This window comes from Oxyura jamaicensis, chromosome 5 (genome assembly GCF_011077185.1).
Source record: "Oxyura jamaicensis isolate SHBP4307 breed ruddy duck chromosome 5, BPBGC_Ojam_1.0, whole genome shotgun sequence".
Lineage (NCBI taxonomy): Eukaryota > Metazoa > Chordata > Aves > Anseriformes > Anatidae > Oxyura > Oxyura jamaicensis.
The window spans coordinates 13,513,350-13,535,230 of NC_048897.1; the positions used below are offsets into that span (position 1 = coordinate 13,513,350).

Sequence of the window (21,881 nt, forward strand, 5' to 3'; positions counted from 1 at the left end):
TTTTAAAAAGTATTGTATAATGCATGTAGCAATAAATCACTTTTCTTTGCATCTTTTGATGATCTTTCTACAGGCACGCTAATAGAGTTCAGAGGCAGACATGCAGGCACTCTTGGTTAGCTTGGTAAATCAGATTTGTATCCAGTGAATACCCAAATCATGGAATACCTGAAGTCAACAACAACAAAAAAAATCAACTATTCCTGTGTTGTTTTTGTGATATAAGTTTTGAGTTAATATTTTCTTAATGGTTAAAAATTCATGTGTATTAAGCTCCCTCATCTTTTGCTCAAATCCAGAGGTATAATCAATCCAAGAGGGACCAACAAGCTCTTACATAGTAATGAACTGGAAACATAGTTTTACAATCTTGTCCACTGAGGCAGTCAAAAATTAAAAAAATAAAAATAAAAATATGATCTTATTTTTATAAATCTATCAAAATATTCCTTAGATTATTTGAATATTTTAAATGCACATGGAATTATTTTTTCTCACATTTCTATTGTGATAAATATACGTAAGCATAAAATTTTATTTCTTTTTAAGGAGTAATTATGTTTGCATATTGGAAGACTTTAATTTGAAGAACTTTGACCTAGGATGTTGCCTATAGAATCAGTATGGTTTGGTATCACCTCCTCAAAAGTGATCTCAAAAGAGCCTGAAAGAAAGGAGGGAGAGTGCTGAATTGTTTCAGTGACTTAAAAACATAATAATATAAATGAATAGTAACTATCAATCTCAAAATATAGCTTGCATTGTTTTATATTATTAAATAATACCTAGTATAATCAAAATTATTTCTTCAGAGGATTAAGTTATAGTAAAACTTTTCCCATCTGGCTTCTCAATTAGATTACATGAAGTCTTGAAATATAACAAATTAAAACCTTTCTCTTGGCATTGAGTTATTACTAGCTGAAATTCTGAATAGTAAGTGTTTTTCAGTTCAGTTTTAATAGACATCTTGTACATTATACATATATGCAATTAAAGAATCAAGTACAAAAATACTTTTTTTCACCATTTCTTTTTATTTTTTAAAGACTTTATGACTTGAACGTTCGCTCATTTGACCATAAGAATGATCTAACAGTAAAAATGTAATTGATTTTGATGCAACTTCTATCTACCAGTATTCAAATTGTATGATACAGTTATCTAATCATTTTCATGCCCAGGCATATTAAGGAGAGTGGGGAAAAGCAGGAGGGATCACCAATATTTTGAAGCATTCTTTGTACAAGAACACCTTCAGTGTGTGAAGGTGTTAGATAGTCATTACGAGGTTTTTATTTCAATAATTATTCTTCAGCCTTTGAAATGTCAGTATAGGTCAAAGAGGAAGGTATTGTTCCAAGCAGATCAGAATTTAATAAGGAAGGACACAATAGATATGTCAAGTAGATACTAAATTGAAAAAACTGTCAAATTATGCATTGTTATGATACAAGAATCAGCTGTGTGCTAAACTTTTGCATACTCCTATTTTCAAGTTCAAGTCCTGTGCAGCATTTTCACTTGCTTTTCTTTATCATATATACCTTACTGGCCTAAATCGCATCATCTTAAAGCAAGAGTTTTCTATCGTGCATCTATTTTTACTACTTAAGTTTTAGTTTGGGAGGATATGAAAAAGATACATGCACAGTAAGCATAGATATTCGGCTTCATGTCCCAAGGTCTTCATCCTTTTGGTAGCAGAGACATAAACCTGTCATCAGTACTTTTTATTTATTTATTTTTTCCCTACACACATTTTTTACACAGTGTGTATGAGGACAGGATGCTGACTGAGTTATAGATTATGTATATATAGTAATGTTATTAATATTTATATTATATATAATCTTAGATAATTTTAATGTTAATAAATGAAATTTTATTGAAAATTTTGCTCAATTAACTTTAGAAAAGTAAGGTTTTATTTGCTCTCTGGTTATTTTCTTCTATACAGATTTGGATTTGGGACCCAGGTAACACTGAAATAACCCGATTTTTCTACAGTGGCCTTGCTACTAAGCTCAGTGGGTCCAGGGTATTAGCTTGATGCTGGCTGGTATGGCAACCACCTTTGCTAGGAGTGAATAATTAGTCTGTACCAACCTTCAGGAAGTGCCTGGGTGGTGTTAGATGTGTTAGATTAGGTTCTTTGGTAAGCTTTCCATTTCAGGTTCTAATTGAATAGAAAGTGTATATATATATATATACTATATATATATATATAATGTCCAGGAAGAATTTAAGTATAGTTTTGATCTCTGATTTATCTTGTAAACTCCACTCAACATGAGAATATATTGTGCACCAAATTCAATAACCCTGCATATTTTGATGCAGTTAAGATGCTCACATGCAGGATACAATTATGCCAGTTTATTCTCTATCATTTATGCCCCATTTCAGTTCATTTCATCATGCCAAGAAGTAAATCCCATCCCAGCTGTCTGGAAAACCCATAATTGCAGTCAAGGCTGGCAGTTACCACTCTTAGAACAGGCAGCTGACAGAATTGTTTCTGGCAATAGGCATAATAAACATGACAAAGGACAATCTCATGGCATTGGTATAAAGTAGTTTGCTACAGGGATAGTTATTGGAACACGTTTTGATGCAATTTATTAATTTCCTAGCATCCTTCAACAGCTAACCCAAATAAGAAAAGCCTGTATATTGTATATCTCTACCCTGAAGCCACTGACTATTTGGGTCAATGCTTGTGTTACTTGCAGAGCTGTATCTTCTGATCAAAAATTGTGTGTAGGCATGTGTTTTGTGGGAGGGAAGGGAACACCGAGACTTTAGTGGAACCATTTGTGAGAGGTTTCCACTGGGGCTACTGAGTAGATATTTCATAAAGAGCTCTTTCCAAGGCCACATACCTATTCTGAGTTGTCCCTGAGCCCAGATGCCTAGGGGAGTGAAGTACCTTGCACCTCAACAACTTCGTTCTGCATTTTGTTATTCTGAGTAAAAGAAATTCTTCCCTTTCAGGAAGATTCTTTCCCGATCACACTTTTCTTACTAGGAAGGAACTTTAGCAAAAAGCCTGGATTTGTGAATTTCCATAGGTAATGTATGCTCATACTAGTACTGTAATTAAGGTGCGAGATAGGAAAGTGTACAGAAATCTGCCAATAATAGCTCAAGTGGTCTTCTAGCCTGTTGTTCATGTTGCAGTTTCTCTGTGATTGCATTTTTTCCAATTCTGTGAACAATCTTAAAGGCAGAGTGATCCAAGCTGTTTTCTGTAGCTATGATACAGCTATGTAGCAAGTTGATACAAAGGACATGAATATGCTTCTGCTATGGACAAAAAAAGGCAGTGTCTGTCTGTCAGAAAATACCTCTGCTTGAGTCCTAAGTGTCTATTTTCTCATTTTTGAGGCTTACTAATTAGTATAGAGAAGTGAGATAGGGTCTGTGTTGTGGGTGCTGTCTGAGGAGAGGTGAGACACTTTCTTTGGCCTCTGCCCAACTTAAAGTACAGTTATGTTACATGGACACACTTTACCTATTGAAGCTTACTGACCCTGGCCTTTGCAGCCCTTTATTCCCTGAAAACTTGTGTCAATGCACATATTGTTTCATGTCAGAGAATCCCAGAACGGTTGGTGTTGGAAGGGACCTCTGGAGATCATCTAATCCAACCTCCTGCCAAAATGGGTCACCTAGAGCACGTTGCACAGGAAACATATGTCCATGAAAACAACTGAGATGTTTGTCAGTTGACACTTTAAGAGTCCTGATACTCTGGAAAGAACTAAGCATATTATTTTAGTTGATCTTGGGCTTCAATTGGAGAGAGAATTCAGCAGAAATATAATGTCTTGCCATGAGTCGCATTTTTTATAGTCCAAGAGCTATATTAGCTTATACTGCAGCTTGACTGGGCTAGCCTGTGCTTCCTCTGCATTACTGTTTCCTAGGTAATCCTTGATATTAAGAAAAAAGGTGAAAGGAGAGAGTGTTTTTTCATTCAGGGAGTTGTTAAAAGGGAGCGTAACAGGTATAATGAACAAGGGAGGCTTTTTGGCATGTCAGGGAAAAAAAGATATTTGGCATGATTCAAGGTATTATTCAGCTTTTAAGTCCACCCAGTGATGTCAGAGGAAAATATAGGTTGTCATTAGAGCTGAGTTGGCTAAGAAATTGCCCTCTGAGGATGAAGAGGTTTAGTTAGGCATAACCTTGCTACAACTAAAGTGCAGCTAATTGATTTTCAGTCACCTAATTTTTCTTTGGTTTGCTAAGTCAGAGGACATGAATCTTAATGTTAGAGCTTTACAAAAATATTGACCACACTTTAAAATCCCAGATGTGTTTACCTCACACTTCTGAAGTTAGTGGATGCAGTTTTTCCAGATAGCATCTTGCATACCTTAAAATGTTAAATAATACTGGGAGCTCTAAGGTGGTGTCATCTACCAACTAGATATGAACATCATCAATTAATTTCAAAAGGCACTTGTTGTTTTAAAAATGTAAAACTAAGGAGGGGGCCATAGCCACCTTGATCTGTGTTTGAACTGACAACAAACAGCTAAAGATGAGCCAAAGATAGCTTTTGAAGACCTTGAGGTCGAAATGTCATTTGGAGGTAAACACGGAGAGTTCCTTTCCTTTTCTTCTTTAGGCAAGAGGAGGAGACAGAATATATCTTAACATATTTTCCTGTTAATTGTGTAAAAGAAATGAAGTTCTTTATTTTGGCATGATATTGATATCATATTTTTGGCATGATATTTATTCCCAGATATTTCTTTTTTATTCTCCTGATCTCCGTCTTTAAAGAATTTTTTTTTTTTTTATTCCTTCAAAATCAGATAAGTTTATCTCCCACCACTTTATCCATTTGCCTCCAGGGTTATGTTGTCTGAGAAACTTTAAACTCAATGTGAAATTCCCTATAGAAGATATGAATAGAATATTAGACAGGTTTGTCATTCTAAGTTTAATCTATATTTCTCTTTCCTTTTAAATTAAGATACTATTATCTGTCGGGAATATATTTATTCCAAAAGGGCACCATTCCTATTTTTCATTCATGATAATGTTCTAATTTTATCAAAACTGAATGGGAGAAATAGCATAACTGTAGAGAATAACTCACTCTCTGAATTGTGTTGAAGGCAAAGAGAATACTTAATGTAGGCAAATTTTGGGTAAAGGAAGATTTGAATTTTGGTTTCTGAAGTTTGAAAAACAAATAAAAAAAATTTACATCATAATTATTGCCATATCAGACAAACATGCAATTTTTTCTACATGAACAGAGTTACAAAGTTGATGCTTCCTCCTATTAAACAATCTTTAAAAAAAAAAATAAAAAAATCTCTCAGGAATATGCAATTATGCAATCTTGCCATAAAAAAGCTGAGGTGGATTCTCCTGAGTCACTTACAAAAACATCCCAGGAGAAACTACATGTGGTTTAGAAATAGTGATGCACTTTCTACATTACAACACAGCAACTGTGAGAACTTTTTTTTTTTTTTTTGGGGGGGGGGTAGCATTTGTATCTGCATTACCTGTTTGCAATGCAGCAGAATGTATTTGTGTTGTCTCCACTCTAGATAGAATCACTACAAAACCACCACTACTTCTTATCTCAGTACTGTTAATATAATCTACCTTTGAAAAATGCTCATAAATGTATCATCTGTCTCACAATATATTTTCTAAATCATAGCAAGGCAAACTTGTTCTCAGATATATAATGGTAAAAAATAACAATAACACAAAAAATCCTTCTCTTCTACAATCTAGTAGTATTCATTATAGAAAGGACTTTTGCTATAAAAATTATAATTTGCTTAGCTGTTCTGATATGACCCAAATAACCTCATTCATTTAACAGAAACAATTTTAGAGGCTATGTTGAATTATTCATTAATGTTGTGGATAACAACTTCAACCTCAGGACAGTTGAGCCAGCAATTTCATGAGCAGTAAATTCCCTGAGGGAGGGAAGGAGAAAAATTGTCTCTACCCTGAGGTTTGAAAAATAGTCTTCACTACAGGAAGGGTTTGCTGAGGGGTGTGTCTAATGAGAAGAAATTATCTGAGAGGATAATCACCCCCTGCAACAGTTTTGGAAACCTGAAGCTCCCTAGAAGACTGCTATAGAGATTTTTTTCTTATCCTTCCATCCCCTGATGGGCACCTGCTGAATCTTTGGGAGATCCTGAAAAGGGGAATTGGTGCTCTGGAAGCATTACTTAATTTATTTCTCTCTTTTTCTACCTTATATGCCTATGGGAAGAAGAGAAATGGTGTCCTCTTTATGGACAATATTGTGTATGCAAGCCAGAACACAAAATTTGAAATGAGTATTTAGAGAGGCAGTGAGAAACAAGACAGGATTAAAACTCCCTAAACCCTGCTATTCAGCTGACATCTTCAGCTTATATTGATTATAATTTTGTGATTTGTTTTGGGAGGGACAGCAAGAGAGGTTAACTAATATTTATCTGGCCCAGTTGTTAGTCCTTAGGAATATATAGTATGTACCAGTCTTCTCAGTCTTGCAAAAAAATTATTTTGAATGCCAGTAACAGTTTTGTTTCTTGTTAATAATATTTTAACTGCACTTAAGGTGATTTGGCCATGATATCCTCAGAGATAACTTGTTTGATGGTCTTGTTCAAAATTAGTGGTTACCTCTTAACAAACATAACAGGACATCTGATAACTTTTGTGAAAGTTTTACTTGAATATATGAAAGAAAAAAAAAAAAAGAGAGAGAGAGAGAAAAATACATTTTCAGTTTTCAGGGCTAAGAATTCATATTTTTCTTTGCATTTCCCACACTTTTCTGCAAATAATAATAATCGTTTAATTCAGATATCTTTTTCAGCAGCATCAATGAAAACTTCTCTTTTGCAATCAAAGGAAAAGTCTGGAGTTAGGAACTTAAGATGGATAGATTTAAAGGTATTTGAATTAAAATCCTAAAGTACAAATAAGAAATGGAAAATGGCCTGTAAAAAATACTTCCCAAATGCCTGAAAAATAAACAACAAAAAATCTTAGTAAATCAAGTTCCTGTGAAATTATGAAATGTAAACAGGTAGTCAACAATTTAAATAAGCTGCTTTCTCTTTCTTTGGAACTAATTAATATGTTGATTGCAGCTTTAAATAAATAGATAGATAGATGATAGATAGATAAAGAGCGATGGTCATCCATTAAGGTGCAGACAGTTTTTTCCTCAATTTATCTTAGATAACTAAAACTAACAAAATGAAGCATTTTGCTCTGTTTTGTTTTTCTTCTGTTGAAGAGTGCTTCCTCTTACTCACAGAAAAATTTCATTTCAAAGTGTCATTCCAACACTTCTTAAGACATGGTGCTACTTACATTCTTCCCACGCTTTCGTATTATTAAAGAACATTTTGAGGCTGTTTACACATCTTTGTTATTCTACCAAGTTAGTTTCTGTGATATTTTTCTCTTTTAATTTCTCCTCAGTGTTCTACAGAAACAAACTCCCTGTATGTATTAATCATAAATAAGATAATCTGCCCAACATGACATTTACATCATGGTTATCTCTTACAAATATCTTTTCTGTTCTTCAGGTAATGCTGTCCTAGAACTGGATTCAATATTATTTGTCTTAACTGAATTTCCTTCCACTTGGTGCTATTATGATTTGGATGAAAAGGAAGTTGGAAAAAAAAAAAAAAAAAAAAAAAAAAAGAAGTCAGTAATAAAGTAATGCATTTACTAGTGCATACAGGATATTTAAAACACATGTAACATACATGATTCATTCCACGGGTATGTGGGTGGTGGAATTCTGATAGTAATTATAACAACCTAGGAAATAATTACTAAATCTCAAGCCAGACAGGAGTGGATTATTAAAAATAGTACAAAATATGAGCATTACAAAATCTAGAAGTGACACATGGGAGTGAAGCTATCTTTTCTCTTTCCAGGAGTAATAAATACTTTCAAAATCAAATGAAGTATGCATTATGGAGCTAAATTAATACACAGCAGCCAACCAACCAATCTAATATGTTTAGTTACAGAAATAGGGTTATCTACAATATAAGATGGTAAAAAGGTCTGATGACAGAATAGGATGAATGTTTTACATAATAGTGATTGAAACCTGGTGATTCTATAAACAGCTAAGTATTAGAAGTAACCTAATTCTATGGGATTCTGACCTTCTTGTATGTTCTATTCTTTATAAGAATCTGCTCCACAGTGAAAAATTAAGTGGAATTTAACTTTAATAAACTAAACTAAAATAATAAACTAAAGTAATTAACTAAAATAATATAATAATATAATAAAATAAAAATAAAATAAAATAAAAATTCCTGATATGGAGTCTTCATCCAATGTATATACTTTGACTCTTGTTTTGAGTTAACCCCAGAAGACAACCAAACCCCACACAGCTACTAACTCATTCCCCCTCAATGGGCTGGGAAAGAGAATTGGAAGAGCAAACATTAGAAATCTTGTAGATTGAGATAAAGACAACTTAATGGGTAAAGCAAAAACTGCACTTGCCAGGAAAGCAAAACGGGAAATTAATTCACTCCTTCCCATCATCAGACAAATGTTCATCCATTTGCAGGAAAACAGGGCTCCATCACACATAGAAGTTAGTTGGAAAGACAAATCCCTTTTCCCTCTGTGTTTTTCCATTGCTGAACACGTTCATATGGCATTGGATACCCTTTGGTCAGTTTGGGTCAGCTGTCCTGACAGTGTCCCCTCCCAGCTTCTTGTGTACTCCCAGACTACATTCTGGGGGCATCATGAGAAAGAGAGAAGGCCTTGATACTGTGCAAGCACTGCTCAGCCATAGCTAAAACATAGGTGTTATCAACACTGTTTTGGTCACACATCCAAAACATAGGACCATAAGACCTGCTATGAAAAAAAAAATATATTACTCTATCCCAGCCGAAACCAATACAACTTGCTATAAGAAAGAAAAAATTCTGCATCATTATAGCAGGAACTTTAACGAGGAATTCTAAAACATGGGGTGGAGGTAGTGGTGGCATTCATGTGTTTTGTAGCTGTCATTTCATCTCTGATGAATGAACACTGCTGTTAACTGGTTAGCCAACTTGATATGAAGTTTAGGTTCCCAAATGTAAAACCACTAAAGCAAAGCCGAAAAGACAAGTATATATCCCTCTCCCTGTGGCACCTACAATAGAATGGGAATCATAGCTAATGATCTGAATCCAAAGCCAAGCCTTGTTTTATGGAATGCTCACTCTTTGTTAAGCAAAGCTGTTTGGGCAAAAGAGCATGCTATTGATTTTTAAATTGATTTTCTTTTTTTTTTTTTTTTTTTTTGGTACTTATACAGGATGGCTCACATATCACAAGGTTTTGTGAGGTTTGTTTCTTTGTTTTGTTTTGTTTTGTTTTGCTGCAGTTCATTCAGTGTTTTCTATAATAGACTAGATATAACATTTGGGTGTTTCTTCCTTCAGATCAGATATGTTCATATATGTGGTTTTGGATTAAAGCTGTCTATCTATAGCTATTAAAAATTATATACCTATAGCTATTAAAATAAATTAAGGAGAAAAAAAAAACTTGTGAACTACAGTAGCACAAAATATTTGACAAAATTTCTAGTTCATTTGAAAATTATATTTCAAGCTTCTCATTGTAATTATTATAATTATCATTAATCATCAACTTCCAGATCAAATTGAAACAGAACAACAAAAAGGTCAAAGCTATGGAGAATGCTACTCTGTTTCAGAGACAATATATGATATTAACATTTTACTGCCTCACTTATATGACAAAGACTGTAATGAAAACATAAAATGGCAAAAGATTAATTTGTTCTTGTGGTGAAGATTATTATGGAAAACATACCAGACAAATTAACCCATTCTTGTAGCAGTCATAATTGTAACAATATTGTGTGTCATGGTTGCAGAACCTCAGCTTTATTTTTAGCACTGTATGAGATAAAAAGTCCAGGTGGCTTTAAAGAATACTTTGAAGAACTATTTCAAGAAGAGTTCACAGTTTAAAGCATTCATATTAGATTAGTCCAAACCATGCAATATTCATGCTGTCTTTGTTTTTGTGGAATTGTCACTGAAGTCTGAAAGGAGGAGTTCCATATTCAAGTATAGGTATTTCAAAAGTGTAGTAGTTCCAGACACTTGACCTGGCAACAACACTCATATATGTGAGTCTGTGTGTGTATGCGTAGCAGTAATAAAGGAAAACTGAGAACAAATCAAAATCAATTACTAGTTTAGTAACATATACCCTGGCAAAAGATAAAGGAGTACACAGTAGAGTAAGGCTTAGCACACGAAATTTACCCAAAACAACATCATAGAATATCCCAAGTTGGAAGGAACTCACAAGGATCAAGTCCAACTCCTATCTCCACACAGAACCAAGCAAAAATCATGCTATATGTCTTCAACTCAAGCAGGTTCAGTTCTATGACCACTTCCCCAGGGATCCTGTTCCAGGGCCTGACCACCCTCTCAGTGAAGAATCTTTTCCTAACAACCAGCCTGAACCTGCCCTATTGCAGCTTCATGCTATTCTCTTGGGTCCTATCAGTGGTCACCAGAGAGAAGAGATCAGTGCTTCCCATATATAAGCATTGAATGATAAGCTTTCCATATATAAGCATAATAAGCTTCCCATATATAAGCAGTGCTTCCCAATATAAGCATTGAAACATCAGTTTCAATAATACTCCTGTCCACACCTATGCTGATCTGCAAAACTGACAGATTTCATTGTATCCTGGGTAAAAACATAGAGGGTTGTAGGAGAAGAGGGAGGCTGTATTTTTATTTGTATTTTTAAATTTGGACATACTGTCATATATGCCTAAACACTTTCTCTTATTATTTACTGCTCTTGTACTCAAGTTCGTAAATGACTGAAATGGATTAAAATGCCTTGTAGAAAGGGCCATGTCATCTAACCACTTCTTTTTATGAGTCCAGGGCTAGAAGTTAACTGTCTGGTTTAAATGCCCTAACATTGGAAACAATCAGACTTACCTAATACATGGAAAGAAGGTCAAATATCTTGTCACTAGAACTCCATAGTTAGTGGAGTTCAGTATTCCTTAGCTGTCCATCCCAACTGAGATTTTGATTCAAAAAATTGAAAATTGAGAAACAAATGTATATTTTATCTTATTGAATGTGTGAAATATCACTTTTACAGTGTTGTTATACAATTAAAACATATCTTCAAAAGCAGTTTCATTCATTCTGTTCCACTTCATACAACAGTGTGAATACTGACATCCTGAGAAGTGCATCTCACAGTATGTTCCATAAACTAGCAAAGACGTTTGTAAATTCCTGCTTATATAACCACACTGCTGAAATGAATTGATAGTACTAATATTTACCTCAGATATGCCCAATTCATTTATATATATATATATTAATAGCAAAGTTTTGGATAAATTTAAGGTTTAATGTAGAGCAAGAGACATCCTTTGCATGTAAATTTTTGTACTTAAAGCATCAAAATGCCACTGAAGAATAAAAAGTATAATCAGTTTGGAAGTTCAGCAATACTGAATGTTTAAATTTCCCATAACCATTTCTGGGTACATTCTGTAATGGTATTAATTTCGGTAAATCAGTATATTCGGATAGATCAGTAGAATCTTTCAAACAAGGAAAATTCTACATGTGGATGCCTTATTAGTGAGATCTGTGACCTGACTTGGTAGATTTATAGTTGTCATCTGAAAGTCCTGTCCATGTTTAGAGAACAATGGAAAGAAAAAATCTTGCATGTGAGGTACAAGACTCAGTACTTGGAAGAGATGCCACAAATGTAACACAGAAGCTGTATTCTGGCTTTACAGATGCTCCATGGTCTGTAGAAATATTTTCAATTAAACCTTTACATCTGTTGAACAACTCGTTTATTTTGGCTACACAGGAGGGAAAGTATTTGGCCCTATAAGCTCAAGCTTGTATTATAACTTCAGTTATACTGCCACAACTAATTTAGCCCAGCTCAGAATTTCCAGTACTATTCTTTTCATTTAATCTGGTTTAATATGCAAAACCCCAAAACCGTCCAAAAAAAACCTTCATTTGCCATAACTGTAATGAAGTCCAACAGTATGCATTATAGTAGGACGTATCATACTGCTGCAATCAGTGCTCTGTTGTTTTTTTTTTTTGTTGTTGTTTAGTTTTTTTTTTTTTCTCTGTTCTCAGTTATAGATCATATTTTCAGATTACTTTTACTAGAATGTTTTGTTTGGCATTCCTGAAGTCCTTCTAAAAGGATTTGATTGCTCATGTGTGGAAGTGTTGTCCTCATGTTGTCAGGCTGTCTAAAAGGAACACTGTTAACCTTGCAGCTTCCCAAGCAACAGGAGATTGGTTAGAAAGCTGCCTGTCAGAGAATGACCTGGGAGTATTGGTTGATAGTCTGCTGAATATGAGCCAGCAGTGTGCTCAGGCAGCCAAGAAGGCCAACAGCAGCCTGGCTTGTATAAGAAACAGCGTGGCCAGCAGGTCCAGGAAAGTGATTGTCTCCCTGTACTCGGCTCTGGTGAGGCTGCACCTTGAGTACTGTGTTCAGTTTTGGGCCCTTCACTACAAGAAGGACATGGAGGTGCTTGAGAAAGTCCAGAGAAGGGCTACGAAGCTAGTGAAGGGTCTGGAGAACAAGTCTTATGAGGAGCAGCTGAGGGAGCTGGGACTATTTAGCCTGGAGAAGAGGAGGCCCAGGGGTGACCTTACCGCACTCTACAGGTACCTTTAAGGAGGCTGTAGCGAGGTGGGGGTTGGTCTATTCTCCCACGTGCCTGGTGACAGGACGAGGGGGAATGGGCTAAAATTGCACCGGGGAGGTTTAGGTTGGATATTAGGAAGAACTTCTTTACTGAACGGGTTGTTAGTCACTGGAATCGGCTGCCCAGGGAAGTGGTTGAGTCACCATCCCTGGAGGTCTTTAAAAGACGTTTAGATGTAGAGCTTAGGGATATGGTTTAGTGGAGGACTTGTTAGCATTAGGTCAGAGGTTGGACTCGGTGATCTTGGAGGTCCCTTCCAACCTAGACTATTCTGTGATTCTGTGAGATAAATAAAATGGAACTCAAACCAGTTACTTCTGCTTTTAATACCAAAAGTCAATCAGATGTAGTATCTACCTGCTGACGGTTTGGTAAATGACTTTTTTCCAGGATACTGTGTCAAAAGTTAGGAATAGCTATCAACAGGAATAGAAATAGCTATCTCCAATTTTAGGCTTACTAACTTTGTTATTGCAAAGGATTAATTTGACTCCTTTTTGTACAATTTTAACAGAAAACAAGGCTTTCTGAGCCAAATTATTTTGAGGTTTACTACATTTCTGGTACCACTCCTCCTTTTTTCTTTTTTTTTCCCTCTATGGTAATAAAAAACACTGCTGTTTATCCTTTTCATAAAACCTGAATACTAAATGCATTCATTTGCATAAGGAGAACTGTTTCAAAAGCAGTAAGTCTTAGTGTCCTTGGAGAGAAGGGCCTTATTCAGCATTCAGTGGAGGAAATTGAACTGCCTGAATCTGTCTCATTATATAGGCCATATGCAGTAAGCCACAGTGCCTAACAGCTGCTGGTGTTAGGATTAAGGGGAAAATATTTAATTTTATGCAGAATCATGTGTGTCATGATTTCTGCAGTAGCTTCTACCTGCTCCCTAGGGTGCATGTTAGATATATGGCATAGTACTGAAATCATTTAATTGTGTCAACAAAATATGGTGATGTTTGTTTAAAGTAAAAATTAGTTTTGCAATAAAATTGATTAGTTGGTGGTTACTTGACTGTCACAATGGCTGGTAGATACAAAGATAAAATGTTTTTTTTAATCTCAGGGGAGGGTAGAAAATTATGGTGAAACCAGAGAAAATATACAGGATGTAAACTTGAATTAGTGTTTCTGTTTAGTAAATCAATAAAACAAGAGGTAGGTGTGAAGAATAACTAGGATCATCTATCAAAATGGCTTAGTGCTCCTATTCTTACCACCTAGTAAGCAAATGCCTTTAGCATGCTGATGCCCAGAAGCATGCAAAACAAAGGACAGAAACAGTTTTCAGTGCAGATATACTGCCAGTGACAAAAACAATGAAAGATGGGAATTGAATAAGGTGATTCCCAGAATTTCTAAGTTAGTTAATACTAAAATTCCAGGGCAACAGCAACATATGAAGATAAATCTTTTCTATCTGCAACAATGAAGAGTATATTTTATGCAGGATATAAAGAAGACAGTATATGTTAGATTTTAAAGTGGTTGCGAATGAAATAAGTTAAGAAAACATAATTAAGTCAAAAAGGCAAGGTGTCTGGGCAGCTTGTCACCCTCTATCAGGAATTAGAACAGGAATCAAAAACATGCTCTCTCATAAAATTTGAATCTAATCATAATCCTGAATGAATGGCTTTATAATATTTTCAAGATAAGAACTATAAGAACATAAGAACTATAAGTTGAAATTAATTAAAATAGATTTCTCAAAAAGTAATTAATCTACTGAAAGAACTCAAATTACTATTACATTTTACTCCTTTGGTTGTAAAGGGTGGACTAGCTTCCCTCCAAGCAATATAGAAACACCAAAATAAACTCTGTAACAGGTGAGGAGAAAAAAAAAAATAAAAAAAATAAAAAATTATAAGAACAAGGAGAACAGCGAGTCCTGTGCTGATAAGAAAGAAAATGATACTCAGGAGCATAAACTGCTTCTATTGCTTCCTTGAAGAGGCAAGTATCGACTTGACCTCTGGATTCCTTCCTGCTACGGATTAGGTAACATACACTTTAAACATAATCACTTCTTTGATCCTGAGGATGTGCACTATTTTTCAAAATGACAATGCCCTGATAAGAACTCCTAGATGATGGCATTGCATGTGATAATGAAGAGTGAACATGTGTGACAATGCAGCTGTTAGGGAGGAAATGTATACTCAAGAAATGAATGATACATGAGATATGTATCATATGATACATATGATGGCAAATCCATTCCTGCTCCATTCCTGCTTTTAATCCAGCCTGGCCAACAAGGACCAAAATTAATTGCCAAATTAAGCTACTCAGTAGTCTGCATCTACTGAATTACTGCTTTAATTCCAGTTCCTGGTGGAGAGATTACCCATATCATAACTCTTACACTTGCTAGTATTTCACTTGCAACCTATTTCTGCCAAAAGGTTGGAAAGTCTCCCCAAGACATATTTAAAGTGTGTAATTGGCACATTTTAAGGAAAATTGCACTTTGGCCCAGTGCATATGAAAATGGCATGGAGAGAACTTGTTTCTTTGTGTTGTGCTCAAGAATATATTGGATGTGAATTTTTCTACTTCTACTTCCCCTTTCTCCCTCCATCTATGAAACCAAAGCAGATACTTTTCTTTTTGTGCAAACTGCTCACAGATCTCTGGTTAGAAAACATAGTCTATGAGCTCAGCACAGTATTATTATACCCTAAATATGTTGTCACCAGACACTGAGAAAAACTTTTCTTCAGCCGTTCTTTTTCTAGTGCCTTGTTTAGGCTCCAACTTTGCTTAAAGTTGTTTAAAAAAAATGCAGTTGCTACAGTAACTATAATAAAATAGGGGAGGAAATAAATTAAGTATAAATTTTAAATGGGAGAGGGAGAGACAGAAAGCCTCTTGCAGCTGAAGCACAGATTATAAATTAGTGCTGCTATGCTGCAGAACGGAACAATTTGGCGGAAGATCATTTTTGCCAGAAATAAAAGCCTACCCAAGCAATATTTTGATACATGCCATTACCCTCAGGGTGGAGCCTGGCAAAGGAATCAAGTTGTTTTGCATGTTACCTTTGAAACTGTGTGTTTTTAAAGCTTAGCTTGTGCTTTATTGGATACAGTTCCAAGCACACATAAAGGCATACTGTTAAAACAGCCCTAAATGGTGATTTTATTTACTGTTTGATCACCTCCCCTGTAAGCACTGATTTCTTTCTAACTATTATAACTGTAGTTCCTTGCATTCAAAATGGTTCCCCAAGGACAACAATGAGAGCCAATAAATTTAAAGGCAATAGTGTGAAATGAAATATAAGTTTGGCCTTTTATATGTAGCAGTCAGCCACACAAAATTTATGCTTTAAGCTGTCAATTAAATAAGCAGCAAGAACTTTTTCTTAGTGACTAAATAACATCCTAATACTGTCCAATGTTTGGTGACACAGCTCTAATAGGCCACAGTGGTGCAATAAGAGTGACTAACAACTGGTTTGTGGGTTTTCTGATTACCATGTAAGCAATGTAGACTATGTCCCACATGTGAATGAAACAACCATGTGGCAATTTGTAAAACAGAAGCAGAAATTAATTTTAGCTTTATTTATTAACATTTCAAAAGAGAAAGTAGGATTAGGACAGCCTACATAAATTACTTACTGTTTGCTTGAGTTTCTCTCTGCTCTCACCAATTTCCTTTGTTCCAACCATGCATCAAAATTCTTATGTTCAGGTGATCACTTTTTTTTTTTTTTTTTTTTTTTTTTGAACACATATTTTACAGCTGCAACCACACATTTGTTTAAGCTTGTAACCTAGTGATTGACATTATCCTAACATGGACAAATTAATAGTTCTTGCCCCAAAGAGATTCATCCTGATAAGATGAATATTTCAGAAAAGGGTCTAATTTTTAATTTGAAATAAATGACCTGTTATTCAAAGACATTTGAATTGGTGTTGTCCATAGAAATCACATATTAGTGGAATGTTTGATGTCTCCAAAGTGATCAAATTATTTTTCATCACCAGATCCCAGTGCAACACAACACTGAGATAAGAAGGTGCAAGATAAACATATATGAAAGTTAGGGGTAAAAAACATGTTAGGAAATTAAGATGTTGCTTATTAAAATAGATGAAAACCTACAGTATTTGATTGTGTGAAACGTTAATTTAATATGTAAATCATAAAATATAATGTAAATACCCTACCTTTATTATCATTACATATTCTGATTTTCATCAGTGTTTTAGCTGGCGGAAGAAACTTGCAGCACCTAAATCTACATAAGCAAAGTTCTAACAAAGGAACACAGTGTGGTGCAAATAGATAACACTCATGAGTCAGATAAAAAATGTCAGAGAGATCACACCAGTGTAGTAAAATCAGTAGAATTTCTGAGCCCATATACATCAAGGAATACAGTGATTGCATATGCAGTACTATTGATAATACAGACATTAGTTTCTGTAAGAAAGAGTAAAGACTTATAATGATTACAGTATGAACTGTTTTAATAGTAGAGCTTTCTTCTCTTATTACTTGGAAATACTGATACCATTTTAAAATCCTGTTACTAGCCTAAGTGTTTTCCAGTAAATTATGCAGAATTTCAACTTACTATTTTATTTTTAAGGACCAGGTTCAACAAATGGCACAGCCATACAGTATTTTTTTTTAAAGGGGTCATCAAATACTACCCTTTAAACATTTCAGTACTGAATTGATGCAGTGCCTTAGAAAGTAAAAACTGTACTATACCTGACAACATTACCCTCAATAAATATTTTTCCCCCCTATCAGTCCATAAAATGTTCCTTAGAACTGCTTGTACCTGGTTTTCAAGCAGACAAATTAAGTTTTATTTGGAAATGTGAAAGTTTGAATTAATAAATAGAACATTCCCCATAATGTATTTTGCAAGAAAAGTCAGTTGAGCTTACACATAAAACTGTATGAAGATGATTCAAATTAGAAGTAATGAACACCATATCTTGTCCAAAAACTTATCTGTTTATCAGCCTGTAAGATTTTCTATGTTTGAGTTCTTTTGAGTCTTAGCCCCTCTAATATTAATGTTTGATGTTAATGATGACATCAAATTACGTTAGGCACTGCTCCAAAAAGATGTTGGTATCTCAGTGTTCTGAAACCTATGATGAGCTTTTTTGCAAATCGTTTGTTTTCAATTATTTTATGAGCTTTAGAGAAAAATAAAATAAAATTTAAAATAAAATAAAATAATAACATAAAATAAAAAAATAAAATAACAGACATAACATAATATAAAATAACATATAATAACATAAAATAAAAGTACAGCATTTGACTGAGAAACAATGAGTCCTGTTTTGGTTAGCTTCTGTAGAGCTACTTGTTTCTGGAAATGATAGCTTCTCTTCCTATGCAGACCAATCAAAGAAGGATTTTTGCAGAAGCACTGCAAAATGGCTGGTAAAACAATTTAACACAGCACCTGTGCATGTTTCAGTGTGAGCCAAAGTAGATCTCTCAGATTTTCAAAGACTTGTGCTGTCGTTCTTTGACTAAAATAAGATGCTTTTCTACTCCCCTAATTGGTATCTGCTTTTCCCATCCACCCTCCAGGCTGTAAGAAACTTGACAACAGAATAGGTCTATGGTGGCTCCCTAGAATCATTTCTCTGCATCACTGATTATAATACAATTTTCCTTTGACTTTCTAGCTTCAAAAGTTACACATTATTGCCTGATTCAAAGCCTCAGTTAATACTAAGAAAGAAAAACCTTTTGAGTAATTTGCAACAACAAAAATATATTCCTAATGAACCTTGAAATGAGCCTTTTTACTGAAGCTGTTCCTATACCTGAAAAGTAGCTCCATTGGTTCACACACTACTGCCTATTGTATATGGAATATAAACCAGTAAAATCCCTGACTACTGTATCACAGAAGAAGCCTAGAATAAATGGAATTTCAAAATGAGATTGTAAAGTTAATCTTAATCATATCTTAATGAAGTTGTGCTCTTTTAACATACAACATGTGTGAATGTTGCATGCATGTCAGTCTTCACCGTGGGCAAAGCCACAGGGTTCTTACATTTTATCCTGATTTTATCCTTTAATCTCTTAGCCTCTTCAGTGTTATATTGTTATAAATTCATATATTCATAGGAATATATTTCATAAAATCATATAATTTCAAGTATCTAACAGCTTTAAGTTTATTAACCATGTTCCGGAACAGCTCTCTAGAAGGACTAGTGTGGCAAAATAGTAGCTAAAATGAAATTAGATAAGTGAAAGGGAACTAGGTAAGTTAAAGAAAGGGATTAGATGATGTCCTATGATAGCAGGGACCTGGACTACATAACTCAACAGATTGCTTCGTAAAACTATACAGTATTCTCCATATGCCTGAGCTTTACTGACCCATCCTTTCCCTACCTAAAATTAAGCAAGAAACAGCCCCACAAGTCAAACTGATTTTTCTGAGTAGAGCCCTGGTTTGGATCTGAACACTAACCCCAAGTTCATAAAGAATGTTATCTACCCTTGAGTCAAAAGACTCAAGTATAAGATTGATCTATTTCATGCTTCTTTCCCATTTTGCTGCTCATATGCTGCAAAGGATGAAACATCTGTTGCCACAGTCAGCTGGGAAAACAAAGGCGCCTCATAAAACATTGTCTCATGTTCTGTGTTCTGGAACATTTCTGGTTCCACATGCAATTGAGCTCTTGCAGACTGGATTTGGTGCATCTTCTGTGATAAAGACTAGAGTCTGAACATAATTTTTGGTTAACAAAATTATGCTACCCGGGAAAAATATTCAATGTTTTGGTGTGGGTCACATATTATTGGCAAAAGCACCTGCTGCCTTTGTGTCTACCATCTGGAAAAAAAAAAAAAAAAAAAAAAAAAAAAAAGGATATGATATCCACAATGAACATTTCTCTATAATCATGATTAACACTAGAAACAGATTTATTTCAACCCAGATATCGTATGTGTGTATACATCGTATACATTGGGTTGAATACATACATACATTGGGCTACATAGTAATTACTGAGCTACTTGTTTTCCAAGATGGCAGTTTGAAGGCTTTTTGTAAGTTTTGAGTATTACTCAAAAATTTTAGCATGCTTATGCAATGTAGGTGGAGATGCTTTTGCCTTGTCCTAGGACTGTGCTTTTTCTTTATTGGATACTTAATGTGCTTCAAGCAGACCTTCTAGAGATTGTTTATAGGATAACAGGGAAAAAAGCCCTACTTGGTCAGATCAATCATTCACATAGCTCCGCATTCAGGCTCTGCCATTAACAAAGAGACAAGCATGAGTGTGATCACTTTCCATCTGCCTTTGCCTTCCTGAAATGCCTGCATCTAAATTGCTGTATAAGGAATGTTAAAACATACATTTTTATCTAGGAGTGTTGTCTGAATTTTGGACATGAATGCCAGAATTTGTTTCATCCCCTTTTGAACCTGAAGCTAGGTTGCTTCCACAACCTCCTGCAGCACAAGTTTCAGAAGTTCACTTGTAATTGCCTGTTTTCCAAAGTGTTTTCTTTTATCTCTATTGTCTCCTATTGTTTTCATTGTCTGTCCCACAGGTCTTGCATTTTATGATCTCCTGAACACATTTTTCATGCATTTTTGTGAAGCTCAGTAATATCTTCCTGCAACCTTTTCCTCACCAAACTGAAGATTTCCAGCCTTTCAGCAAATTGCAACTGATTGTGTTGATTTATTGACATGACTTTCAGCAAATGTCATCCAGTCCTTGTTACTTATTGACATCTATCTTGTCTGTTTATTCTAAAACTTACTAAATACTTGCATTAAATTTTTCTAGGCCCTCCATCTTACCTGGTACAAATAACACCAACATTTCTCCAAATATCTTCAGCAGCAAAGACTAATACAAAACAGTTCACTGAGCTTCTTTATCTTTATCATCCCTAAGTGCCCCTTTCACACTTTTGTCAGCAAATAGTCCCACAGATTCCCTAGCTGGCTTCCTGCTTTTGATTTGAAAGGTTTTTAAGATCAGTTTGAGTATTCTTTGCTGGCACTTCAAATTCTTTTTCAGCCCTTCTAATTTCCTTTCCTGATCTCTTTCATGCAAGCTTTCCACTTCCTATTTTTTTTTCCTCCTGCGATGGTTTTGTTAATGGTTTCTTTTCTCAGTATGTTGTGGCTGTTAGGGGGCAGGGTGTTTGGACATATTTTTTCTTCTTGATTTGAAGAACAAATTTTACCTGAGCTTTTGTTACAAAAATTTGTAATGGATTTCAATCCATTAGTAAATTTCATGGATTTTGGACTGTCCTTTTCAGTTTTCTTTTTCTTTAAGTTTTTCCTATTAAGCATTTCCACAGCTACATGCTAAATTTATTTGCCTTTAGTTATTCCAGTAACACATATTACATCTTTCCTGTCCCTCGATTTCCCTAGCTACCTCCACCTTGCAGCTTCATCACTCTGTGTCAGATATTCTTAAGTTTTTGTTTGTAGTTGTTAAGTTTTTTCCCCCATTTTATCTCTTCTCCTTGTTCAAAATATTTATTCATAATGTTTCATTCTCAGTGCCTGGTGTCAGGTCATGCTTTTTTCCATGTGCAGATTCCTCCTACAGAGAAATTTTCCAGTTCTCAACAAACCTATATCACTCCAGTCTATACTATTTCTTCATTCACACATTTAGGCTTCACATCTCTATCTACCCTTGAAGTCTTGAACAAATAGCTGTCAGATTTTCAAAGAATGTTGTCACTGAGGTCTTCATCTTTGCTCTCCTCTCAGCAGTCAAAATTTACCTTCCAAAACCTAAGAGTCAAGAAAACATATAATTTTTTCCACTTATTCATTCCTTAATTTCCCAGTTGAATCTACTAGTAAAGACAACTGTCATCTGTATCAACATAAAATTTACAGCATTAGAGCGGTAAGTTTTGTGATGTTTAATATTTCATGTAAAAACCTTGAGACAAAGAAAAGGCAGCCACTAATAAACAAATTAGTGAGTTCCAGCTAACTCAGATCTTAAGTTCACGTTAACATAGTTCATTAGCCATAATTTTGACTGAAGTATGAGCT

General features: G+C 34.8%; 1 long non-coding RNA gene across 1 annotated transcript; it reads left to right on the plus strand.

Annotated features, from left to right (window-relative positions):
* Positions 1-546: 546 nt before the first annotated feature.
* LOC118168396 lies at positions 547-6,911 on the plus strand. The gene is made up of 4 exons (XR_004751524.1): positions 547-626; positions 1,185-1,260; positions 2,998-3,074; positions 5,864-6,911. It is a non-coding gene; the product is annotated as an uncharacterized LOC118168396 (long non-coding RNA).
* The last annotated feature ends 14,970 nt before the right edge of the window (positions 6,912-21,881 follow it).